The sequence below is a fragment of the Natator depressus genome, chromosome 5 (genome assembly GCF_965152275.1).
Source record: "Natator depressus isolate rNatDep1 chromosome 5, rNatDep2.hap1, whole genome shotgun sequence".
NCBI lineage: Eukaryota > Metazoa > Chordata > Testudines > Cheloniidae > Natator > Natator depressus.
Genome location: NC_134238.1, coordinates 96,005,910 through 96,021,717, shown reverse-complemented (window position 1 = coordinate 96,021,717; position 15,808 = coordinate 96,005,910).

The following is a 15,808-nucleotide window of genomic DNA, read 5'->3' as shown; positions in this document are numbered from 1 at the left end:
AGCTTAGCAAGGTCATGGATAATCAGTCCTTGGATGGCAGATTTCAAAGCAAAACACTAGGCAGCTGCAATTCTATCCCCTCTCAGTCAGAACTGCGGGGTTGATTGTGTCTGGCTGCTCCTGAGGTGTTTGACGGGAGGGAACAAAAAAACCTTCCTTCCCTTGTACTCTTGAGCAGAGGTGTTTGACGGGAGGGAACAAAAAAACCTTCCTTCCCTTGTACTCTTGAGCAGTGGCCAGGTAAAAAGCGAAGTTCACGTTTGTGAAAGTGCAGGGGCTGCTTCTTTTCAACACCCTCTCAACAAAGGTGAACCGGGGGAGGGCAAGTATAGAAGACATGGGGCTTGTTGAGTATACAGGAAGAAATATGCTGCACCCTCTGAAGCAGTGGGTGCATCTCTAGTGTATGTAGCGAGCTCGGAGGACAACGCTGTCTCACTGAAGCAGAATTCCTCTTGGGGAGCCCTCTAGACAGAATAGTGCACCACTGTCCCAACACAGACCAGTGTTTATAAGGCATGCCTCAATACATTGTTAGGGAGAACTGAGCTGATGAAAGAGCCACCTTTCAGATGAGATGCAAAATTGAGATCCACAGGACCATAGCACTTTTTCTTAAGAGTAGGGGTTTTAGAGGTGGTACCTGGCTAAATAAGTTGGGGATTTCATTTTCACTACTTAAAATTTCCTTGTTAGTCTTAACTGGAGAAAGTGTTCTTTGTTTCCTGTCATATAGTGTTGCGCAGAGCTATGATGTGCTGTTAACAGGTAGCCATTCAGGGATAGGTGAAATGACCCCTGTATATACTGAGTTCCAGATCCTGCAATCAGATCTGCTAGCACAGACCCGAGCCTGGCTCTGCATCGGCCCAGGGTTCCATGCCAATGGATCAGGCTGCTGGTTTGGAGCCTTTGAGATCAATTTGCTGATATCTTTAGAAAACAGGTGCCATGAGAGTCAGTTATAACAATGAAAAGCAGCATCTACTCCCCCTTTACCATTAAATTAGGAAAAATAAAGGGGTTTGTTGAAGAAAACATCTAGTGATCAGTGGCATTTATGTTCCCATTTTAACTGTTTTTTTACAGAGATATTTGGCAAAAGTAGTAAGGGCCCACTTTTGAGAAAAGAGGCCTGAGGTCTGTGCACCAACAGGTATGCTCAGTTACATGCACAGTTACTTCAGCTGTGCTTGCAAACCAGGTGACTGCACATGCAGCAGACATCTAAATGTGCCCAACTCATGCAATCTGAAAACACAATTGTCTTCACTTTTCGCACATTCTTGCATATGAATCACATACCTCCTTTGTTCAAAGTGACACTCTGTATTCCTTTAAACTACCGTACACAAAATTAAAGGAATGGGCAACTCAGGCTCCTTCCTCAACTTTTCCCACAACGTAGTGCTCCTGATTGAGGCTTAAAAACATTCTAAAATCATATATACCAGAGAAGGCAGTAATTCACAAAATGTTTCTGAATGAAACTGTCTAAAAATACTCTCTCAGCAAAAAAAGGGATTGCTTCTGGATCACTGATAATTGAGAACGAAGTATGCACTGTTCCTTCTCACTGAAGTTCAGACTTCTAGCAGAAAGGGTCATGCTATGTCTACAAGCAGTTACTAGTTCAAATCTCAACTGATCCATCACACAGGTGACATTTTTCAGGAAAACTAAATTGTCTTTAAAAATCTAGATTCTTAAAAAAAAAATCATTTTCTCACTTTAAGCACAAGAACATGAGAAAAAGAAGAACGGACTGAGCCATTTTTTGGAGAATACGCATATTGGAGGATTTTATCTTGCGCTGTTGAAGGAAAGAAGAAAAGGTTTTGTGGACAGAGAAAAAATAAAAACAAAGTATGTTTTTTGTTTGTTTGTTACTGAAGTTCTTTTCCGTATCTGACAGTATATATTAAAACAGAAACTGTAAACATAGTCCTGTGAAGTATATGTGGGCTAGTCAATAGTCTCGATTTAAAAAGAAAATCAAAAAAAGCGTTCCCCCCCCAAATTACCATAGATCAAAAAAGTAAAGAGGAAATAATTGAGGGAAAATCTCAATAGCTGATCAACTGTAGGAGGAATGGAAGGGAACTGTAACTGTACAGGTGCCCTTGAAAATCAATATGGGGGAACCTGAAGAAGAAATATCAAAAGTGCAACAAAAATGGAAAATATAGAAAAAGAATGCATTATTAGTGACAATGCATTTACCTGAGGCCCAGAGAAAAGAGAATGGAAAGAACTCTAGACAGGCTGCCATCTTTTAAATATTGCCTTCCATGTGTCAGATCATAATGTTTTAGCCGCAAAGATATTTGGGGATGTTTTCAATATCTTGGCAGCTTTGTAATTGCAGGATAGCCTCAGAAAAATCAGGAATGTCCTGCAGAACTCAGTACAGGAGGCAACTTTACCTGCCATGCTCCTCAAAAAAGAAAAAAAAATTGGAAGTACAACTGAGTGCAGATATGGCAGATTTCACACATAGGCTCTTAAAACATGTAAATACCACTTCTGATTAAATCAGACCAAAATTCTCCTCTGCCTTGCACCTTGTGTGGTAATTTACACGGTTGAAAGTGAACACAAAGTGGACATTAAACCCTACCAATTCAGAATGACAGTGATATATATCTGGATTGCAAAGGTATTAATGAATACACACAGGGCAAGGCAGGAAGGAATCAGGTCCAACATATTTAATGCAGATTTTCACTAATTAGCTCAATAGAATCTAGAGGTGGAAAAGTTCATTTAGGCATCTAGTCTATCTCCCTTCTAATGTAGGATTGCTCCCCATTGTACATTGACTAGGGTTTTGTATATACTAGTTTTAAATGTCATAAATGATGGGGCTTCCACACTTTCCTTCAGGCAGTTTTTACAGGCTAATAAATCTCACTGCCAGGAAGACAGTGATACTGGAGATTCCTCACTGCAAGTGAAATTTCTGTCTGTCTCTACTGTGGCTTCAACAGCAGCAAAGGAGATTGTCCAGATCTGGAATACTACCTGGGCTCTGAGGTCTGAGTGCAAGCTGAGAAACTGAAGATAGAGCTGCGGGAGGATGAGGAAGAAAGAGATGAGCTCCTCAAAGAGGGAGTAAAGTTCAGCAAACACAAACGTCAAAGGATGTGAAAGTTTACTGTCCATCCTCCACCTCCATCAAATGCCACGAAAGAAGTACCATAGACAAAAACATTTATCAAAGTAAAAAGCATTATTGATACTGAAAAGAAACTGTACCAAGCCAAGAAAGACAGCATAGGGGTAGCTGCTTGTTCATTGGAAAGATCAATTGCACCTCCTGGTGGCAAACAAAAAATTACCAACCTCTAATGTGGACAGACAGTTTTCCCTCTTTGAAACAAAACAAACAAAATAATAAATGTTATTCATTTTAATATGTACCCTATGATTTACTCAAGAAGATTAGAAGATTGGCCCAGCTGTAAATTGAAATGAAATCTATTGTCTGAATGGTAGAATGTCCATTTCTGTTTTAGAAACAATTAATGTGCTGTGTCCATACAATTAAGGCAGATCATTGCAGAAGGTGTGCTATTAAATGGGGTTCTGGTATTTCTTGGATATCTCTGTAAGTGCATGGGGAGAGAGGGAGAAAATTGGCTCGTGGCTAGTATCAGCGTCTCAGCTTCATCAACTAAAAATTAACCAATACCACCTTTTTTCCAGTTCCATACTGCAAATGAGATGTGTGCCACATCTGACACATCACCCCTGTCTCAGCCTGTCTCCACATCTATGAGTTATTTCAGCTAACCAGGTTTTTGATATAAAGCAGGACCAGGCTGAATTCCGAGTTCTCCTTTAATTTCTTGATCTCAGTTAGACAAGGGGGATAACTTGTCATAAAGATGGTTTTTCCATAGTTCCTTCTTTGGTTGCCATTCCAGGTAATATATTACATCATCTAGGCCCCAGCCTGGCACCTGTATTCCATTGGTGACTTATCCTGAGCCATGCTCAGAAGTGGCAACACTCTTTGTTGGGGTTTCACCCAGAAAAGGTGGCTTTAGATCACAGCTGAAGCTCCAGCTCCAGCCAACAGTGTGCTCTGTCCTCTTCCAACTGAATTTCCACCGCTGGCGGCCTCCATAAGGGTAGACCCTGACCTATATCAGCTTCTTAGCTCACTTCTTTGTGCTTCACTTTAAATGTGGGTAGCGTATTGTTTAATTTAGAGGTCCATGGATCTGAACTGCATTCAAAATGAACAAAAATACCTTGTTCATCAGTGGAGACACAGTTCCATACAGTCTAGCCTAGGTTTCACTGCAGGATCATCTTCCAAAATCTCTTGATGCTGCCAGGCGAAAAAAAGATGCAAAGAAACTGTTCAGAAGAGAGGAAAAAAACAAGAGCAGCTCAGTCCTGCTGAAGTGGCTGGAGCATGACAGTAGAACCTCCCACTTCTGCTCTCGGGCACTTATTCTACCCCATCCTGCACCAGCTGCTTTTGGGTCTCAGACTTTACCTTCATAGGACTCTTTCTTATTAGGGAGGATGTGCATAAGTTAACATAAAGGAATTCAAATTCTTGTAGTATATTTTTGGACTGCCTGGTTTCCTTCCAGTAGCAATATGAGTTGGTGGGAATTGATACTCCTAACTGAACTGAATGCAATTCTCATGTTTCCTGCTGCACTCACAGAATTTTGGTTCCATGAAAGTGATGTCAATTGACTGAGCTAGGAGTGAGGAAGCCAAAAACTCATTGGCCTGAGACAGATTATTGCTCTTTTTGTTATTAGGTTGTGAACAACATTAGGGCTTGAGTCTTCTCTCACTTACACTGGCTTTATGCTATTGAAATGCCACAGACTTGAATGGAACTACTATGGGAGGAGATTTCAGCCCTTATGGCCTTAATATTGGCTTTGGTGGGCTTTGAACCAGGCTCTTAGATTCTAAGAATCCCCTTACCTCTGACCATTCTCAACTGTCTCTGTTAGAAGGAAGACTGTAACTTAGAGCAGTCATTTTCAGTAGCGTGTATGGATGCCCATTCCTCTGGTTAGTAACAGTCATGGTGGCAGGAATATATTTCAGGCCCAGAAATTTTGCTACAAGTAAGAATTCCATCCTCCTCAGACTTAAAATTAACCCAGTTGTGATAGATACTCAGCTGTTTTGGGTTGTTGTTCATATATCACAAACATTCCCTCTGCTTTTCTGAGAGCACACCCCGCTGTGTTCAATGAGTTGCCATCAGTATGCAGGACACAGCACTTGCGGAGAGGAATTTTCAATTGGAAGAGACTCACATAGCTCAATATGTGGTAACAGCCACTGAAAGTCAATATTCTCTATCATGAAGGACACTTGCAGTGATGGTAATTATTTCAGCCACTTTCCTGTTTATGTACAGTACAGCTGGATAATTTGGGGAACGTTTAAACTTCAGAAAACCATGTGCATGGTACATTGATCAAGGCATGGAAGAAATAGGTATGTGAATAGATTTACAGTGCCAGGACACAACATTATTGTATTATGAAAGAAGCTTAGTGCTCCTCCTGAAACTATCAGGTATTAATTGGGTCCAGTGTCAGACTAAATGGCCTCATATCATACAATCAAGGAATTGCTGCCCTCCTAGCAAAACTTCCACTATCAAATTCATGGTTCAGACCACCAGCCCTTGTTGGGTGCTGTGCTCAGATTTACCCTGAGAATTGGCCCCTTGAGGCCTCTGACCTGCACTGGACAAGGCTGCCCTTTGCAACAATATTGAGTGATGTTCTTTACCACGATCAGAACTTTTTTTTTTTTGGACACTCCGAATCCTTTTTAGCCATAATTATCAGGCCTCTGGGCTGCTGTGAAGAAGGCAAACAACAAAAACCAAAAACAACCGGACATTTGTAAATCTTGCCCACAGAGAAAAATTACTCTCAGACCCAGAAAGACAATGTGGTTAAACACTCCAGCAAGCTTGGATACCCAGCTCTGACAGCTACACTGGCTTTAAGGCAGGGCAGGGTGGGGCAGCCTTCAGCAGGATGAACGACTGGTAATACTTAACCATAGCGTGGGAAGTGGGAGGCCTTGCCGGAGCCAATCGGCTTCCTCTTTCCCTGGGTCCTGGTACTAAATGATTCTGTTTCATTAGCATTATTGCCAACCCAAAGCATTCAAAAAATCATGAGTCAGCCCCACCCCCGCCCCCCAAAAATCAAGAGATTAATTTTTTAAACCATGATTTTAAGCCAAACTGTGGGTTCTTTTTATTTGCTTTCTAGTTTCTGAGTCCTTGGGGTGCACTCAGATCATGTTTTCAGGCTCTTCTTTGCAACCCCGTGAGGGCTAGAAACATAACTTTTGATTTGAAAGGAAACCAGAGACTCTCATATACTTCCATGGCCCAAGGACCCGGGATTTTAAAAAAAACAACAACACAAACCAAATGCCATGAGGCTTGAGAATGATAAAATCATCAGAGCTGGCAGCACGGCAGTACACTCAAATGTTCGGATCGGTTCTTGTTTCCTCTGAACCAGTTTGGTCGTCTCTAACGGTGTGCATTTTAGATTAATCAAACAGCTGCACATAAATTAGCAGCCATTCAGGGAACACTGACAACCCTATTTTTAAGGCTCATTTACTGCATAAACAGTGAACAACCCGTTTGTTAACGTGTTAATATAATCTATGCGAGTGGTTTATTAGTTATGGAGTCAAACGCTTCAGTAGATGTAAAAACTCCTAGGGTTAAGGATTCGCCCCACAACATATTTTTAGGAGATGAATGTTAATGGTATCACCCCAAACCCATTTGCATCTTGGTCATCAATAACATCGGCATTTGAGGACAAAGCTTTTAGCACGTGAGTCTCATCAAATGTTGACCCAAAAAAACAATAAAGCGATGAGGCTAACTTCATTTCTTTTCCTTGTGAAAAGCTCTATGAAGCAAAAATTATCCAGGCAGTGTCTTCATACTACATGCTTTTACAGCACAGCCAATTAAAAAAAGATCAATATTAAATATTAATGCAATAGGAGATGAGTTCAGGGAAAGAGAAATACATCATATAACATAGATTAAAAAAATACATAAAATAATGCCAGGTCAGACTTATAAAAGCAATGCCTAGGGCTTGATTTTCACTATAGTAGATGCCAAGCTGCAAGACCCCCATGGTGAAAATGTCTGCTTGAGGTCTTTGAGGCAATTGGTGTAGCCAAAATAGTGGATGGAGCCAGGCTACCAGGGAGATGTGCTTATTCATGGCCACTTCCAAACAGCCTCAGTCATCAGGGATTCTATTTGCATTAAAGCAATGAAAATTTGTATTTAAAAATTATTCCTTTATTCAAAAAGGTTTTATATTATAGCAACTAGCACCTACTGCCTGGTACCATCTGCAGTTTGCTGATCTATCCTTGCAATCCAGACCCTGCCTTCCAAGATGGGGGATCACCTTTGGTCTCTGCAGCCACACTCCCACACTGTTGCCAGCTCTCTTGATTTTATTGTGTGTCTCATGATATTTGGTATTTTCCTTTCGAGTCAGCTCCTGGAATGCTATTATTACATGAGAATGCAGCTCTCATTTTATAATAAATGAGAATTTCTATCCCTCATGGTTGCAGAGAAAAAAAAAAACTTAAAAGTGTGAATCCGAAAGGCATAAAACCCAGAAGGCAAGTAAAAAGAAGCCCAAATTTAACATTTAAAAAAAAAATCTTATTTTTAAGCACACTTCATGATTCCCCCCTGCACCTGGCTCATGGTATTAGAATGTTTGGAGTTGGCAGTACTGAGTTACAGTGTAACGACATTTACTTCAGCGTAACTCAACACGTAAAACTGGTGGAAGTGAGATCAGAGTGCTATATACATATATGCTTGCTATACATCAAGTATAAGTTGTAATTGTTTAAGGATACCCCGTATGGGTTCCAGGGGAGGTGGCAGAAGACAACTAGGGATGTGTGGTCAGAGGCTTCCCCCCTCCCCCCATCCCCCGTGTTTAATCAGGTTCTCTCAGGGTATTTAGGTAGACCATTCCATGATGTGATGTACTTCTCTGGTGGAGCATCCTTATTTGGTGAAGACAGTTTTAAGTGTGTTAAGGTGTGCTCCTGGACTTTCTCCTTGTATCATATTCTGTCACATTTGAGGGCCTGGCTGTAGATAACAGATTTCTTGGTGCGATTGAGGTAGTTATTGAATCTGTGGAGGTAAGTGTGGTGATCTGTGGTATTCTTGTATGTAGTTGTCTATATAGGGTTTCATCATTGAAGCTGGTCATAGCATCCATGAAACTGATCTTGGTACAGGAATATTCTAGAGAGAGTTTGATGAATGGCTGGTGGTTGTTAAAATGATGGTGGAAATCTATGAGGGAGTTTAGGTCATCTGTCTAGAGGATAAAAATATCATTGTGGTAGCTTAGGTATATCATTGGTTTTCTGGTGCATTTGTCCATGAAGTTGGCATATTGGAAAGCATCCTCATATCCATAGCTGTTCCCATGGTTTGGCCAAAGTGTTTGTTGTTGAATGTAAAATTGTTATGGGTGAGGATGAAATGGAGGAGTTTAACAATGTGTTATGGGGGAATATCTGAGTGTTGTCCATTGTCTCTGAGATATTTGAGGTAGGAATCAATGCCACCATTGTGAGGGACGTTGGCGTATATGGAAGTGACATCCCTAGTGGCAAGGATAGCATTCTGATGGAGGTTGATAATGTTGCAGAGTTTCTGGAGGAAGTCGGTTGTGTCCTGGAGAAAGCTGGCCCTTTGTGTGGTGAGTACTTTGAGGATGGTGTTTATGAGTTCTGATATTCTTTCAGTAAGAGTCACATATGATGGATCTACCTGTGTATCTTCGAAGCATATAGAAGATCCCTAAGATGGGATTGAGGATGAGATTGTAGGATTTTTTTCCTTGGAGTAATGTTTGGGGAAGGATTTCATGATATCCTTAAAGTGCTGGGTGAATTGCAGTGTGGGATTTTGATTTCTTTATAGTAGGTGCTGTTGGAGAATTGCTGGTTGGCCTCATAGCACCCCCTTTGTCTGCTGATTTGATCACTATCTGGTGGTTTGATTTCAGGGACCGTATAGCTGTCCTCTGGCATGGAGATTAAAGGTTTTGTTTGTTAAAGGTTTCACAAGTCTTTTTTTTTTTTTTTTTTGGTTTTATGACTGTAGGGGTGTTAACAGGCCACTTCATCTTGAATGGTCCCTTAAAATGTGTCAACTACTTGTGCTAAACAACTGTATTTAGCTGTGACAGAGAATACTTTTCCCAGACCTGAAAAAGAGCTCTGTGTAGTCTGAAAGCGTTTCTCTTTCCTCAACAGAAGTTGGTCAAATAAAATATCATGCACCTTGTCTTCCTAATATGGTGGGACCAACATGACTACAACAACACTGCAAACATGACGATGGGATCAGGATTAGATTACAATAGTGACCACCATGTCATTCCAAAGATGATTTCTGGTTTTATGCATTCGGATGGGCACACCCTGCAGGTTGCTTTTGGATGAGATTTGGAGACTAAGGGGGTGAAAATTACAAATGTCATGGTCAGATCATCACTTCCTGTAGTTTGAGGTCAGGGTTCACTTTTGACTGAGGCAGAGGTGAATTTGGGAGGCCTTTTTTCTCTCCATGAGCAACTACAACTGAAATCAGATTAGGAATCACAGCAAACAATTCCCAGATTTAAATGTCAGAGTCTGGTGTGTCGGAATGACTGCTTGTTTTTAAAAAAACAAAACAAACAAACAAAAAGGGTTGTGTTTAACAATATATGTGCTCAGAGACATTGGTAACTGAGCTTAGTTTCTAAAGTGAGCAAACATGTTAAATAAATCTCTCTGGGTAGTTTCAAAAAATAAACATCAGAGGGCACCACAGTCTTTCTAAATATGGGCATAACCTTGTCTCTCGTAACTCCCAACAATAATAATTGGAAATGAGGCAGAACCACACTTTATCCAGGTTCAGGTACAGATTTTGAATAACCTCAAAGTTTGGTAGTGTTTGGATTTTGCGTGCCCAATTGAGATATTGCAGAGGTAAATCCTAATCACAAAATTCAGATTGGGGTTTGTTACCAATTTGAATTCTGCTTTAAAGTTCAGTGTTGCTCAGATTAGAACATTTGGTTCAGGCTGATTTGTATTACTAATAATTAACCAATTATTTAGCCTCAACAAGTTAGGCCATACTCCTGACTCCTGTATTTCTTGGCTCAGTAAATTTGTCTCATGTTTTATGTATGTGTAGGATACTATAGGGGACCTATATGTCTGCATAAGATCTCTTGCCATGCTCAGGGCATATATCTGTGTGTACAATGTATGTTAGAACATTGTGCATTAGACAAAACACTTTTGTTAATGAGTTTTTGAACTCATGTACTATTGATTGGGGAAACAAATAAAACTAAAACAGGAAATTGTCACAGCTGGGTTGTGGGTGGCCAGACCTAGTCATCAGAGCCAGAGTCCACAGTCATGAGAGAGGAGTCAAGATTCATCTGGGTTGGGATACCGGGAGGTCAGAAGCAGGAGATGATTCAGAAGTCAGGAATCACAATTCCAGCGCCAGGAGTCAGGCCAGATCTGAATGCTGGGAGAGCAAGCCGGGGAAGCAGGAGCAGGTTACAGGAAGCACACAATCCAAAAGAGGATAGAGTCCAGTTGTTCAGACAGCTTTCTGTTCCTACTGCTGGCTTAAGTCAGACCAATCAACTGCTCTGGAAACTCTGTCAATTGGACATCAGCGGTGGAGCCTCACACTGGGGCTGGTCTTCATGGGTCTCAGGTAAGCTGTTGCCAGCAGGCTGTCAGGTAGATGATTGAAGCATGGCCCTTCCCATGAATCTTGTGGGCCTGGATTTGAGATTCATGGGTTGTGACAGAAATGTGTGAACCTATATTTTCACCACTTGCTTTCAGGCAAGTTGAGTAGAGTGAGGCTCTTTCTAAATCAAGGCAGAATAGGTGTTTTGAGCATTTCGTCATAGATTATTGCCGGCAGAGTTAGATGATACAAGGCTGAAATGATATTGGCAACTGGTGGCCCATTTATACTGGGGGTCCCAACATTGCTAACACAGGAAGGGGAGAGACATATTCCATTCACTGTGATTACTCAGAATAGCCGTGTGAGTAGCTTGGTGGTTCTCTTAGTTGTTGCTATTTGATATAGCTTTATAGATAAGGCCAGAAGGACCACTCTTATCATCTAGTCTGACCTCCTGCATAACACAGAACATAAGCTATCCCTGAATTAATTCCTGTTTGATGAACTAGAACAGATCTTTTATATAAGCATCCAATCTTGATTTAAAAATTGGCAGCAATGGAGACTCCACTATGACCCTTGGTAAATCATTCCAGTGATTAATTACCCTCACTGTTAAAAATTTAAACTTTGTTTCCAGTCTGAAATTGGTTAGCTTCAACTTCCACCCATTGGACCTTGTTATACGTTTGTCTATTAGACTGAAAAGCCCATTATTAATTATTTTGTTCCCTGTGTAGTGCTTCTGGACTGTGATCAAATCACCCCTGAACCTTCTCTTTGTTAAACTAAATAGATTGAGCTCTTTGAGTCTGTCACTATAAAGGCATGTTTTCCAATCCATTAATCATTCCTGTGGCTTTTCTCTGAGCCCTCTTCAATTTGTCAGCATACTATACATAAAATAAATATATGAAAGAGCGGATATAATTAAGCCATTTATTGTAGACAGTACAAAATAAGTAGGTCTTTTTTTCTTCATTAAGGATTTAAAAGAGAAGGAAGTAGCTTGGCAGATGAGAGAAAAAAGAGTTTATTCCAGGAGTTAGGGGCTTCATGATAGGAGGCACAGAGATGTTTGTTGTGGAAATGGATGAACAGGACATTGAGGCTGGCATCACTGGTGGAGTAGAAAGGCTAGGGGAGGAAGAGGCTGGATCAGATACGTACAGAGGGAAAGAGTTATGATGGCATTTGAAGGGAAGGACAAGGGCCAGATCCTCAGCTGTTGTGAATCAGTGTAGCTCCACTGAAGCCAGGGTCATTCACTCCAGTGAAAGAAGATGAAGTAACCTTACCTCATTATTGAATAGCACCCTTATACCACAAATCACCCCACAAAAGCAGAGGGCAGAATTTCATGGCGGTGCAGTGACCCTGGCAGACCATGAGGAATTCAGGACAAATATTCTGCTATGCAGACACAATATGTTACTGCACTAGATATGGACTTTCACATAACCCTGCGGACCTGCCTAAAAGAGAGAGAGCATAGAAGGGGCAGAAGGATTATAGTGTCTGTCTATGAAGTATTTAGGACAGTGTTATTGCTGTACAAACTATAAATAATAATACAATAAACAAATTATGAATAACTACAAATCTTGTATAATATTATGTTTTGTTGGTTCAGTGAAAAGACCAAGCCTCTTTATTTAAAACTTTGCTATGCTTTGTAATATTCAGTATGGGTTGATGTTCCCATGCCTTCTCTCCATATCTCCCTGTCCTTTCTAGTGCTCTTTGCAGAAGAGAGGGAATGGCTAACCAATAAAGGACAATTTAGCACTGGTATGATATTATTTTTAAATCCATATATTATGGATTCACTGGGATATTTGCAGTTCTCATCTAGTTGTCATGAAAATGTTTAGAACACAGATTGATGGGGAGCGAGAGATAGAAAGGAAAGGAGGGGGTGAAAAAAAACTCTACACAACATAGCATACACTTAAATGCCTGGGAAGAGGATGCGTGAAAGAATGAACAGCAAGGAGGTGGCGGGGGTGTGTGTGTGTGGTCATGTTGCTTATGCACTATGGGAATTTGCTCAGATTCTACAGTGACGAGAGCACTATAAGAATCTAAGGAGAAGAGAGAATAGGAGGCAGAGTACAAAAAGAGAAGCTGAAACTTCAAACTCTCCTGTGAGGTAATGCATTTGCTGTATAGTCAGAGTGTTTCCTTTGAGGGGAAAAGGTTTTAGCACCAGCCTCACACATTCTTTGAAGCTTTTTTCAGAAAACACACTGATATTTTACATGTAGCTGTGTGAATTACATTCTCCATCGTCTAAAATTTAGTGCTTGCTTCTCTAACATCAAACTCATCCTTGTTGCTCCTCCCCCTGAAATTTGGAAGCACAAGAGTGTCTGAAAGTTCTTCATTTCAGCCTCAAACTGCTGCAAGAGCTCCACACAGAACTGGCTGCAAAATACCCATCTGTCCATCATCATCACTACGATCTATAAACAAAATCTTTGAAAGGATTTTTTCCCCAAAACAGATTCTACCATCAAAAAAAGAAGCAGAATAGCTTCAGGAGTAACTTTTTTTAAAGAAATGCATGCATTGTAAAGAAAGTACAGACTGCACTTAATAATGTTCAGTTTGGGTAAAATTGATGGATAGGATTCTGTATCACAGTATGTATGTTTGCATTTATAACCTTTTAAAAGTTAAATTGCTTTTTTAATAATAACTTGTTTCTTAGTGGTGGTACTGTTAGATTAATCATATTTTCTTTAGTATTGTATATTTCTAGAATTAGAGCTCTTGCATGAATAGTTTACAAAATTGAAATACATTTGACAAGTGAGCCCTTCATATAGAAAAAAATGTTTTACTAGTTTTTACCTCAATGCAACTGCAGTTTAGAATGGCATGTTATTTTAAAAGTTATAGATTTTGTTTCTAAATTCCAGTGCAGTACAAACAAACCCTACACATCTCGAATGTCAATAAACGTATGATTAAAAAGTAAGAGACCTGAGGAAGAGCTCTATGTAGCTTCAAGATGGTCCAGACAATGGAGTTTTAAATCCATTAAATTGATTTATTAAAGCTCAATTAATTTAAACAGTCAATTGGCATTTATTAGGTTACAGGACAATAACTGTCTTATTAAAGCAAAATTAAATGTATTTCTAGGAGACATTAATTTACAATTTGGCTGACATGGAAAGCAGAAGCACTGAAGGGCCTCTTCCAATGGCCTGATCCTTATTCCATCAACATCAATGGCAAAATTCCCATTGACTTTATTAGTGAGAGTGTGATTATTCCTGTTCCTTCTGTTCGTGTGAGACTCCTTGATTGATTTTCAGCCCAAAAAAGGTTCAGAGAGGTTTGAATAAGTGTCTGAATTCCTCAATATTATTTGAGCTATTTAACAGTTAACCCAGTTCCATTCTACATCTGTTTTTTTTCCTTTGTCCCCCCTCAAGCTCAAATTAAACCTCATTGGAAACTGAGATTTTATAAAAGTTCTGCAGACTACATCAGCTCTGTTGTGTGTTTCATCTTTAAAGTAAATAGGCTATGTGACAGCTAACCTATGGAAATCTACAGAAGATACATGACAAAAATACCAATGAAATCTGACTCCCTTTTCTTTTCTTTAAGCAAAGCTCCTAGTTGCATGAGTTACGTACAGGTGCTAATCAACATTAAGTGTGGGAGGCTCTGTGCATTAAATTCATAGAAAGCTGAAAAACCTGTCAGGGCTTGTTGGTAGGAAATATTTTAGTTTTCAGCAGATGAGTTTGGATGGCATCCAAACTGCATAGATGCCAGTGTTTTAATGGTGCAAGAGCCTGCTTGAATTACAAGAAAAAAAAAAATATATATAGAAGCCTGTCAGGTTTCTGCTTCTTTTTCTTTTTTAACAACACGGTCATTGAGGGCCTGGTGTTGAAAAAGTGCTGAGTGACCTAACCCTCCATTTGAGGCCCATGGGAGCACAGGGTGCTTAGCTCTTTGCAAGCAAAGGCCTTGCCTGATATCGTTCTAGTGGAGGTGGTCATCATCAGTGGGTGGGTGACCCCAAGGTTTCCAGCAGATGAGCAGGGCTATCCCTCCCTCTCCCTGACCCTAACCCAACCCCAAGCATATTCCTAAACTGACAATCAGTATTACTGGCAGTTACAAATTGAGTCATTGGGTTTTCACGGAAAATTTCATTCTGGGCAGCCATTTTACTCAATATTGAATCCCACAGTCCCCGGCTCTACCCTCTATGTAGCAGTACTCAAAACATCATTGATAAATAGCTTTTGCCTTCCTCAGAAGCAAAGAACAATGACTCTGCTCTGTTACCCTGAGTAGAAGCCCTAATGTGGCTCTCAGACCAGGCTCTGCCATGAGACAGCATACTGTACTCCCAGTCAGACCACTCAAACAGCCAAATGTAAACTATATTTTTTCTTTCCACAAGGGGGTGTCCTCCATGGCCCTATCAGAGCCTCAAAGATCACTGTCCACACAGTTTAAAAAAAAAAAAAAAAAGTAATTTCAATGCAAAAGTGAAACAGGTGGGCTTAGTACTCAGGTCCGCCAGAGCTTTGCTCATTGTAGTAGCCAGGAAGGGGGCAAAGGTGACTGCCCACACGCCAGTCCTATCCAGGGACCATTTTTTCCCCTCTCATTTCTAGTAATCTGTAATCATTCCAAATGACCTAATTCCAGTTGTTCTCAATCTTGTTAGATTTACATCTCTGTATTTTTGGGTTATATATTAAGGCTGTTTATTACAGAAGATAAAATTCCCATTTAAAAACAACATCAAGACTTTCTGTCCAACCTTTCAAAGCTGTTTGCTGTGACTAGTCAAGTCTAGAACACAAAGTAACAAAATGTATCACAAGCCTGGTACATGCAACCAAATCAAAATAGAAATCCCTTCTCTGCTACATTATATTTTTGATTTTCTTTCACCAATTGTTACACAGGCTGATTTCATTTTCTTGGCTCAGATAAACTTTCAAATGTTGATTAACGGAC